Consider the following 12,363-nt stretch of genomic DNA (forward strand, 5'->3'; position numbering starts at 1 on the left):
TTTTTCTTTTTTATACATTTAAAAAAAAATCTTAAAACCTGTTTTCACTTTGTCATTATGGGTATTGTGTGTAGATAGCTGAGGGAAAAACATGTAATCCATTTAAGAATAAGGCTGTAACGTAACAAAATGTGGAACAATTCAAGGGGTCTGAATACATTCCGAAGGCACTGTATGTATCAATGCACCCAGTCACTACAAAGATAGAGGCGTCCTTCCTAACTCAGTTGCCGATGAGGAAGGAAACCGCTCAGGGATTTCACCATGAGGTCAATGGTGACTTAAAAGAGTTACAGAGTTTAAATTAATGGCTGTGATAGGAGAAAACTGAGGATGGATCAACAACATTGTAGTTACTCCACAATACTAACCTAATTGACAGAGAGAGAAAAAAGAAAGCCTGTACAAAATAAAAATATTCCCAAAAATGCATCCTATCCAAGCAGATCTCCTTTAATTATTGAAATGTGGTGTGCTTTCTGGCCACGTGACTGCCATATCTTCACCCGTGGGTGCTTCATTTTGGTAGTAGTGAAGGACCAGCTAGCTGGCTACACCTACTACGGAGTCCATGAACTCCAGTGGCTGAGCTCAAACTTAATCAGAGTCCTACTATGGAGAAGCCACACAGACGGCAAAGACAGTGAGACATCTTGATGACACCGTGCTGCCTACCTTCCCCTGGACTTGCTCCAGACACCACCTTGATGACACCGTGCTGCCTACCTTCCCCTGGACTTGCTCCAGACACCACCTTGATGACACCGTGCTGCCTACCTTCCCCTGGACTTGCTCCAGACACCACCTTGATGACACCGTGCTGCCTACCTTCCCCTGGACTTGCTCCAGACACCACCTTGATGACACCGTGCTGCCTTCCTTCCCCTGGACTTTCTCCAGACACCACCTTGATGACACCGTGCTGCCTGCCTTTCCCTTGGACTTGCTCCAGACACCACCTTGATGACACCGTGCTGCCTTCCTTCCCCTGGACTTTCTCCAGACACCACCTTGATGACACCCTGCTGTCTGCCTTCCCCTGGACTTGCTCCAGACACCACCTTGATGACACCGTGCTGCCTTCCTTCCCCTGGACTTTCTCCAGACACCACCTTGATGACACCGTGCTGCCTGCCTTTCCCCTGGACTTGCTACAGACACCACCTTGATGACACCGTGCTGCCTGCCTTCCCCTGGACTTGCTCCAGACACCACCTTGATGACACTGTGCTGCCTGCCTTACCCTGGACTTGCTCCAGACACCACCTTGATGACACCGTGCTGCCTGCCTTCCCCTGGACTTGCTCCAGACACCACCTTGATGACACCGTGCTGCCTGCCTTCCCCTGGACTTGCTCCAGACACCACCTTGATGACACCGTGCTGCCTGCCTTTCCCCCGGACTTGCTCCAGACACCACCTTGATGACACCCTGCTGTCTACCTTCCCCTGGACTTGCTCCAGACACCACCTTGATGACACCGTGCTGCCTGCCTTTCCCCTGGACTTGCTCCAGACACCACCTTGATGACACCGTGCTGCCTGCCTTCCCCTGGACTTGCTCCAGACACCACCTTGATGACACCGTGCTGCCTGCCTTCCCCTGGACTTGCTCCAGACACCACCTTGATGACACCGTGCTGCCTGCCTTCCCCTGGACTTGCTCCAGACACCATCTTTGCTTGCTCTCCCCTTTGACCCCCTCCCTCCGATGATTACTCAAAGCCATGTACTTTCCAATCCTTTTTTTGTGTTGTTTTAAAGCTCTTTGAGGTTCCTTATGTAATGAATACCGCTATGAAAGTTGAATAAATTATTATTATTATATGTGGAGGATAGATCTAGAATCTACAGGGAGAGATCTAGAATGCACAGGGAGGGATCTAGAAGGCAATGGGAGGGATCTAGATTCTAGAATGCACATCTGTACAAATCAGCAGACTCCTAATTGCGTTTGGAGACTGGTTCCAACAAACATTCCAAAGTCACCTGTTTTCTCTTAATCAACACATGTCACACAGTTAATGAAGATTACCACAGCTGCTTTTTATATTCATTTTGGGCAGCACTTACGGTACCACTAACACAGGGAGTCATTTAAAGTAAGCGCAAGATCAGAGGAGGCTGGTGGGAGGAGCTATAGGAGGATGGGCTCATTGTAATGGCTGAAATGGGATACATGGAACGGAGTCAAACTTGGTTCACATGTGTTTGATACCATTCCATTTATTCCATTCCAGCCATAATGATCCCATCCTCCTATAGCTCCTCCCACCAGTCTCCTCTGCTCTAGATACTACAGGGGCTGATAGGACTGTGATTGGACTAGGTTATATGACTTACTGTATATCTCAATGATAGTGTGTAAAAGAGGGGTTACATCTTACCAACAACATACTACAATTATCTTCTCAAAACAAGGACCTAAGTCTGAAAGATAAAGGTGAAGAAATCTAATGTGACATTTACGTTTAGCTGTATGTCGTGAAGATATAGCTGAAAAATCAATGTAGAAGGAAAACATGTACTGTATATTCTGACCATTAAACTAAAAGACATGTAGGAATACTATGCCATTATACAAATGGAGCGTATGGAATTTAAGTTAGACTAAGGGACGAGGGGAAAATCATAATTCGTTTAGATAGGCTATTGGAATACTGGATATATTTCAACAGTACTTTGTTCACACTTCACAACCACATTTCATCAAGAGTAGAGAAGCTCCACAGCTGAAAGATGTGATTGTGTTGAGCCCAAGCCACCACTTGAAGGAGTCTGGGGTTGGAACCCCCGGCACTCGGCCCTCTCCACCCCCTTCTTTGGACCATAAGACAAGGGACGGTTTGTCTGGCTTTACTGTGTTTTTGATTCACTGCTCCATTTGAGGAAATGTTGCGTAACCTTTGACCCATAATAATGACCTTTCCAACCCCTTCAGTAGAATGTCTGTGAATAGCTGTCCAAGGATTCCCCCCCTCCCCCAAAGTTTTGGTCAAAAGTAAAGTCTAGACATTAGTGAGTCCATGCAGACGCACATTTGGAGGTTTGAGTCTGTTCTATTCTATTATAAATAGAATGTGCTAAAACATTTAAATTCCTCTGTCTGTCATCAATTATCTATTTTTTTTAAAGGTGTTAAATAAACTGCATTATCTGCTAGGCCTATGTATCATAATAACTTTCAAAGTTAATATTATTTGTAACAACCATATAGACTGTATCAAATGGGTAACAACAGCAGGCTTTGTGCCACTCTCTCTCACAAGCGCCATCAGTGCCCTCTGGAGACCTACCTTGCTTGTTTGCATAATGCCTTTCCCTGTCCCACCCCCCTCTCTATCTCGACTGATATCACTGCTGAGAAAGGATTTTTGAATTCGCAGCAGCACACACAGGTTACACCCGCCATGCTGTGAGCCACAGCGACAAACTTGACAAGCTCCGGCAACCACGGTCAACTATTTTAACGACCCAGACAAAGAGGATATTTTTTACCAAGTAAGTCAAAGATTGATTTTATGTTTAGATCAATGCACCGTTTAATTCGTGATAAGGATATGTTTTATTGAGCATTTGTTGAAACTTTATCTACTGCGGGTTGTTGCAAGGCAAGCTCTGGTATCTGAGCTTGCCTTGCGGTCATGCATGCTGCTCACTCAGTGAGTAGGGTTGGATAAATGTCTATATTTGAGGGGTTGGAGCTTTTAGTTCGCCTTACACTTGTTACAACAGGTTGTTTATTTTGTAACGAATTTACTACAGCTTTACTATTTCTTTTGACGTTTGCGATCTAGTTACATTAATAAATGCTTCTGAAAGATCGATTTTCCTGTAAAATAAAAGTGCACTTTTGTTGACTTGCCTTTATCAGACTGAAATCGTGTGTAGGTTGTCATCACCAACTAAATCATTTTCAAGGAAGGCTTGTACATTTTATTTCGTGCTTTTTAATATAAAAACTTTAGCAAATACACGTTTGTTTCTATGTAGCCACAGCAGCGTCTCACCTCATATAAATTACGAAGTTAGCGTAAAATTGTTTCAGTTAGAGAATTATTATTATTATTTAGTCAAGAGACTTTTAAAGATTAAAATCTCTCCCCATGTTTAATGATTTCTCAGGGTCATTCCGGGGTTGCTAGCGATGCACGTATAAATGAAGGGCGCTCATTCATTTGAACAACAAAATATTTGCATTGAAATGGGAGAAAAGGAAAGCCTATCCACGTAACAGTTTGAGATTACAGTGGTTGAATTGAATGATTTTATATAAATAGATACACTAGATGACTAGGTTGAAGCTACCGTGCCTCCATCTTGGCACCTATCACCATTGTAAAACATCTTGGAAGCTATAGAAGTGAATTTATTAATGTCTACATTCGTTTTTGCCACGTTTATTCTATTAAATACTCATTAATGCATACTTTTGAATTATATGTGAAATAAACACACAAATTAAAATGTTCATTTTAAAGTATACAAAAAACTACAATTTTGTCATTGAGACATTTAATTGAAATACTGTAAAATTCCATTAATTCCTATGGAGGACTGCTCCTGTGGAGTGCCAACCGGTGGCTTCAAAGCCTCACAATGGCCAATACATAGCATCAGCAATCCAGGGTTTATGTATGTAATTGGTTGAACTAGCCTGGGTACCCAGCGTTGTATTGCATTGGATTCAATGCCTGGCATAAATTAGCGGTTGGATCAGGAACGTTTCCTCTCTCGTCTCACGACCTATACAAGCCAGAATGTTGAATACAATAATATTTTAACTTACTTTACAGCAGGTAGTGAGTTCAGATTTCTTTCACTTGAAGCATGCGCAGAACCATGTAAACGCGTGCACGAACTCGGCAAGTATGCATGCGTCTCATGTAGGTATTTTCATGTTGGCCACGCACTACCAGTAAAAAAGAGCGGTGCTCCAGGGACTCACTGGCAGGAATAAGGCAACTTCCAGAGGATATATGAGATGGGTGTGTATCTTTACAGAGAATATGTGTGAATTAATGTACTGTCCATGATAAACAGCATGAGAATTAATGAGTACTAGCACAAGACCAATAATGTTGACTGTATAAGGAGATGGTGGCCTAATTAAAGGACTGTATAACACACAGCATGTCTTACATTCTTACCTGCAAAAGGACCAACCACATTGACAACCAGTGAAGTTCAAATGTAATTTTATTGAACATTCTGGTTTGTAGAGGTTGTGATCCAAATACTTATTAATGCCCGGTGTAGAATTCAATGAATTTCATTGTTGGGTTTCTAGGCTAGGGTCAAACCAAAGAGCATACGCGTTGGAATACTCTCAACAGAGAACACTGCGTTACCTGTATATCATGCTGCTGAGACACACATCAATCATAGTCCACTTAATGATAGTGGTTTTTATTACTGGGAAGGCTTGATCTTGTAACTCGTTCAGCAGATCTCCTGGGTGATATGGAGTGAAGTAGTACAAAGTGAGAAACTTATCCAGTTCAGGCATATCAATGCAAAGCCATTCAAATGAATGTCCTCTATAGCAGTAGTTCCCAACCTTTTTTGTTTACTGTCCCACCAACTGAATTTTGCTCTGCCCATAGTACCCCTGAAGTACCCCCCCCCCCCCCTGTGCATTCCAAGTACCCCCTGTGGATAAATCAAGTACCCCCAATGGTGCTAGTACCCCTGGTTGCTTGTCCAGGAGCCTGCCAGCAAATTTAGGAAAATGTGGAAGTTAAATGTTTGTAATTTAGCAGACACTCTTATCCAGAGTAACCACTAGGCTACATGCCACCCAGTTGACTGTGTAGCTTTTAGCTTCTAGTCAAATGTGAAGCCTGTGGAGATATTGATAGTAGATAACATTGGACACTGTCTGCCAACAACAAATAGTCATACAGAATGTTAGGCCTATAGAAGGTAACCTACCTTGTGGATGAGCGATCAAGTGTGAGAAATGCATCCTTGCATTGAGGACAGATAGGCAGCTAAATGCTTTCGTTGTATGAACACATCTGTTATGCACCTAATTAATTTCATGTTTCACTAAATTATTATTTTATACATCACAGGTTCATTACTCTGAACGTTGATTTATAATGCTTGAAGACCCACTGACGGAATGCTATGCTCTGTCTGTCTGATTGGAAGTCCCCCTCCTGAAGGCCTCAATATAGTAATTATTCTGCCTCATCAAATTAGATTCCAGTGCTGTGTTGGGTCATGTGAGGCATGGCAGCCACCCGGACCATGTCAATATAATGGTAGACTCGCACTTCACTCTGGTTGTCCCTCTGGCCCGGTGCCTCTGGCTCTTTGTTAGAGCAGGACCGGAAATTGCTGTGAACATTTACCAGCCAGCAGACAATCATAAAACAGTGTCTGAGGTGGTAGTATTAATGTTCATTAAAGCTGTGTGTGTGTGTGTGTGTGTGTGTGTGTGTGTGTGTGTGTAGCTGTTCATAAACAGTGGAGGTTCAGTACCAGTCAAAAGTGTGGACACACATACTCATTCAAGGGTTTTTCTTTTTACTATCTTCTACATTGTAGAATAATAGTGACGGCATCAAAACTATGAAATAACACATGGAATCATGTAGTAACCAAAACGGTGTTAAACAAATATAAATATATTTGAGATTCTTCAAAGTAGCCACCCTTTGCCTTGATTACAGCTTTGCACACTCTCGGCATTCTCTCAAACAGATTAATGAGGTAGCCACCTGGAATGCATTGACATTAACAGGTGTGCCTTGTTAATTTGTGGAATTTCTTTCCTTAATGCGTTTGAGCCAATGTGTTGTGCCAAGGTAGGGGTGGTATACAGAAGACAGCCCTATTTGGTAACAGACCAAGTCCATATTATGGCAAGAACGGCTCAAAATAGCAAATCAAAATAACAGTCCATTTACTTTAAGACATGAAGGTCGGTCAATGCGGAAAATTTCAAGAACTTTAAAAAAGTTTAAGTGCAGTCGCAAAAACCATCCGGCGCTATGATGAAACTGGCTCTCATGAAGACTGCCACAGGAAAGGGAGACCCAGAGTTACTTTGCTGCAGAGGATACGTTTATTAGGGTTACCAGCCTCACAAATTGCAGCCCAAATAAATGCTTCAGTGTTCAAGTAACGGACACATCTCTACATCAACTGTTCAGAGGAGACTGCGTGAAGCAGGCCTTCATGGTCGAACTGCTGCAAAGAAACCACTACTAAAGGACACCAATAAGAAGAGACTTGCTTGGTCCAAGAAACACGAGCAATGGACATTAGACCGGTGGAAATCAGTCCTTTGGTCTGATGAGTACAAATGAGAGATTTTTGGTCGTGTCTTTGTGAGACGCAGAGTAGGTGAACGGATGATCTCCGGCATGTGTGGTTCCCACCGTGAAGAATGGAGGAGGTGGTGTGATGGTTTGGGGGTGCTTTGCTGTTGACATTGTCAGTGATTTTATTTAGAATTCAAGGCACACTTAGCCCTACCTTGCTGGTTGTCTTCTGTATACCACCCTTATTTGGTAGAAGACCAAGAACAGCTCAAATAAGCAAAGAGAAATGACAGTCCATCATTGACTGACCTTCATGTCTTAACTTCTTATTGGCAGGTGGGACGGTAGCATCCCACCTGGCCAACATCCGGTGAAATTGCAGACCGCGAAATTCAAAAATACCAAATTCAAATATTTAACATAATTGAAAATAAGTCTTATACATCAAAATAAAGCTTAACTTCTTGTTAATCCAGCCGCTGTGTCAGATTTCAAAAAGGCTTTACGGCGAAAGTAAACCTTTTCAACCAGGCAGGTGCGCCACTAAAGTCAGAAATAGCGATATAATTAATGCCTTACCTTTGAAGATCTTCTGTTGGCACTCCAAAATGTCCCAGAAACAACACAAATGGTCCTTCTGTTTGATAATGTCCTTCTTTTATATCCCAAAAATGTCTATTTATTTGGCGCGTTTGATTCAGAAATACACCGGTTTCAAATCGCCCAACATGCCAAAAAAGTATCTAATAAGTTACCTGTAAACTTGGTCCAAACATTTCAAACAATGTTCCTAGTCCAACCTCAGGTACCCTAAAATGTAAATAATCGATAAAATTTAAGACGGAATAAACTGTTTCTAATACCGGATAAAAACAACGTGAAGCGCGCTCCAGTTCACGCGCGCCAAAACAGTAGAGTCCACCTGGAGTGACACTTACAATGAATAGGACTACTTCTTCATTTCTCAAAAGAAAAACATTGAACAATTTCTGAAGCCATAGGAACTGCAACCAGGTTCCTAATAATAACGGTATCCCATAGAAAACAATTGGAAAATCCTATGACCTCACACTTTTTCCCCCTGGATGTTTTGTCCTTGGGGTTTTGCCTGCCATATCAGTTCTGTTATCCTCAGACATTATTTTAACAGTTTTAGAAATTTTAGAGTTTTCTATCCAAATCTACCAATTATATGCATATCCTAGCTTCTGGGCCTGAGTAACAGGCAGTTTACTTTGCGCACGCTTTTCATCCGGAGGTGAAAATACTGCCCCCTAACCAAGAGAGGTTAAAGTAATCTGGAAAATGTCAAGAACATTTATTTTAAGTGCAGTTGCAAAAACCATCAAGCGCTATGATGAAACTGGCTCTCATGAGGACCGCCACAGGAAAGGAAGACCCAGAGTTACCTCTGCTGCAGACGATAAGTTCATTAGTCACTTTACTTTACAAATTACCTTGATTAACTTGTACTCCCGCACATTGACTCGGTACCTCCTGTATATAGCCTCGTTATGTAATTTTCTTGTTACTTTTAGATAAAAAATGTTTCTTCTCACTTTATTTAGTAAATCTTAATTCTATTTCTTGAACTTCATTGTTGGTTAAGGGCTTGTAAGTAAGCGTTTCACGCTAAGGTCTACTCCTGTTGTATTCGGCGCATGTGACACAAAATGTTATTTAACTGCACCTCAGATTACAGTCCCAATAAACGCTTCACAGAGTTCAAGTAACCGACACATCTCAACATCAACTGTTCAGAGGAGACTGCATGAATCAGGCCTTCATGGTTGAATTGCTGCAAAGAAACCACTACTAAAGGACACCAATAGAAGAAGAGATTTGCTTTGCCCAAGAAACACGAGCAATGGACATTAGACTGGTGGAAATCTGTCCTTCGGTCTGATGAGTCCAAATTGGAGATTTTTGGTTCTAACCTCTGTCTGTGAGATGCAGAGTAGGTCTCCACTTGTGTGGTTCCCACCGTGAAGCATGGAGGATGAGGTGTGGTGGTGCATTGCTGGTGACACTGCCAGTGATTTAGAACTCAAGGCACACTTAACCAGCATGGCTACCACAGCATTCTGCAGCGATACGCAGTCCCACAGCGCAAACCAGATGGGATGATCATTTGTTTTTCAACAGGACAATAACCCAACACACCTCCAGGCTGTGTAAGGGCTATTTGATCAAGAAGAAGAGTGATGGAGTGCTGCATCAGATGGCCTGGCCTCTACAATCACCCGACCTCAACCCAATTGACCGCAGAGTGAAGGAAAAGCAGCCAACAAGTGCTCAGCATTTGTGGGAACTGGAAAGACTGTTGGAAAAGCATTTTGCATGAAGCTGGTTGAGAGTGCCAGGAGTGTGCTAAGCTGTCGTCAAGGCAAAGGGAGGCTATTTTGAAGAATCTCAAATATATTTTGATTTTAACACTATTTTTTTTTTAAATTACTACATGATTCCATATGTGTTATTTCAGAGTTGTGATGTCTTCACTATTATTCTACAATATAGAAAATAGTAAAAATAAAACAACTCTTGAATGAGTAGGTGTCAACTTTGACTGGTACTGTACACGAAACCAACATCTGACGAGCCAAGTCTAAGGCATTGGAAAACAGACTAATCAGCTGGTTATGGACAGTATACGATGACAGCTTTTGGTAACTTTGGTTTGAATGGGGAACTGTCTACTCAGACATCTAGAATATTGATGATGACTTATGATTCTCAGCACACCCGGTGAACCCAACTAGACAATGTAGGACCCTGTCTGTCAACAGACGGTCTAGTGACAGAAGGGCTGTGTTGACTCCTGCCAACTTGTGTGTGCCAAGTGCTTTCAGAGCTCATCAATAGAGCGTCAGGTACTCCAGAGAAGAGACCAGTCTCTTGTCGGACTCTGTGCCTCCATCAGAATACAGTGCTGCCATTTTAAAGGAGAAGTTCACCTGATTTGAATCAAATCTCTTTTTTCCCCCCCACTTGGTTTTGAGAAATTTATCCCACCAACAGTAGACTTCCTCATTGCTTGTTCTGCAGTATGGCGACCACAGATGATCAGACTCCAAAAACAGACATGTCATTTTAGAAACATCTAATCTCTTCGTATAGTGGTTCAGGTCTTTTAGATGTTGTACACACGATATTGTGTAATTCCGAACTTTATCCACAACATTATATGTGTGTGAACTTCTACTTTAATCCTCCCAGCAGGAGAAGAGGCTGATGTCGCTTTAACATTGAAATGCATGCTGGTAAATTATCTAGACTCGAGAGGCTACTTCAAAGCAACACGCACGTAGTCATCATGATGGATCAATGATGGATCAATAAATGGATTTAGGCTATGTCATTGGTAATTCACTGTAGTGAAGAAGTCATGCAAGAACATTGATGCATAAATACGTTGCTTTGGTATTTTGTTTCACTTCTTGAATTCCAATATCAAGTTGCTTTCCTAAGGTCTTGTTATTTCAGAGTAAAGGTCAGGAAAGGTTATTCTGGGTCTTGATTGCAGTAGATTGTTTTGGTTTATTCAGTGACTCTTAAATTCAAACACGCTAATGATGTTTTGCTTGTCAGGAGTTATATACTCCTTGTCTGTGAGACCAGACTATTTGTCTGAAGTTATGAGTGCTCAAATTGCCTCTGACAGAGGGCTTGTGCAGGGTTGCATGGATATGCCGTTAGCACACGAGGGTTCTCTATGTCACTGCTACCAGTGAGGCAAACTCCAATAATGTAAATACCTCAAAAGCAGAGGACAGGGTCATGTTTATTACGGTACACAACTGAAATCACTTTTAAACATTTTGCAATGGAAAACAGAAACAAGGGTCTTATTGGACAAGTTCAGGTTTTTAAGTCTTTTCTTCCGCTTGGTACCTAACACGGCCAAGTTGGATCACAGGTTTGTGTTTCGCAAGCTTTCCTGCTGCAGTAAGTCGACCTGCATCAGGTCATTTAATGGACTGGGTCTGCTGGGTTTGGGGACCAAAATATGCAGTTTCATATCCGTTTGAATTCCAGGCTAGACTGGCAATAGCCAGAGCAGTTGTGAGCTGCCTTCTACCCCCAGCTGTGGAGGCCACTGTAAACGGTGCTATGAAGTCATCATACACGCCTATTTACATATGCCTTACCTCTGTTCCCCTGGCACTCAAGGACCTGAGCAACATGAGGACTTACTGTAGCTGTTTTTAGGTAATATGTTGCATTCCAACAGGATTGTGATGGTAGTTCTGCTTCTTCCCCGCCACACCCACACCCCAACATACCCAGGCGTGAATCATTTCCTATTGGCACAAACATGAGGAGCATCTGCTCCTTGCAACAGACACAATTACATTGTTGTCAGAGCCTTCGGGGAATAGTGTGTTGCATTGCATTCCAGAATCCTTCAATATTCCGATTTAATGTTTGTCTTGCTATTAAGCAGAAATATGATTTCATATTAAACGATAAGAAGCTACATATTGAAGATTGATCTCGGTTTCCTGCACAGCTGCTTTCTACACCAAAAAAACCCAAGATATTGCACTTTTCTTTGTTTCTATTGGCGTGGAGCTCTCATATTGACACAGTATGTTGTATGTACGACTACTTTTATTTGAGAAGTTGCTCTATTCAGTTGCTACTACAAGAACTGCCAACTTACATGGAGGGGTTGTGGCAGATCTAATTTCAGCACTGCGACTCCCTATTTATAATTTGTTTTTCTCTCATCTAGGCTCAAATTCACTTGTCAATTGATATGTCTTGGCAACTTTTAGAAAATCAGAAATATTGCTATGAAATCGCCTCAGTGACTTCCATGCATGTGACATGAATTGTCCATGATCAATGAAGCATCAAAACAACATTATGGTGGTTTAGGCTTTGTGCTCATCATATCAGATTGATTGAAGCGGAGGGAACAGCAAGAGGTTATTATTCTACATTGAGCCTATAGGTATAAGCCAAGGAGGATCTAACTGAAATGCTGAGAATACCGTTGAGTTAATGTAAGGTAGCCTATATCCAGTGTAAAACCGCTTGATGCAAATGTGCAAAAGAAACCCAACTGTCATGTGTTATACTTTAT

At 42.0% G+C, this 12,363-nt stretch overlaps 1 protein-coding gene across 5 annotated transcripts in view; it reads left to right on the forward strand.

Moving 5' to 3' along the window:
- Positions 1-3,342: 3,342 nt before the first annotated feature.
- The window catches only part of sema4d (sema domain, immunoglobulin domain (Ig), transmembrane domain (TM) and short cytoplasmic domain, (semaphorin) 4D), a 75,288-nt gene continuing 66,267 nt past the window's right edge, over positions 3,343-12,363 (forward strand). For 4 of the 5 annotated variants that reach the window (XM_071341066.1, XM_071341039.1, XM_071341015.1 and 1 more), the window contains exon 1: positions 3,343-3,501. The gene's annotated coding sequence lies outside the window, so the exon portion shown is untranslated. The remainder of the gene's footprint in view (positions 3,502-12,363) is intronic. The other variant, XM_071341049.1, reaches the window with a different exon arrangement.

Source organism: Salvelinus alpinus, chromosome 1, assembly GCF_045679555.1.
Source record: "Salvelinus alpinus chromosome 1, SLU_Salpinus.1, whole genome shotgun sequence".
Taxonomy (NCBI): Eukaryota; Metazoa; Chordata; class Actinopteri; order Salmoniformes; family Salmonidae; genus Salvelinus; species Salvelinus alpinus.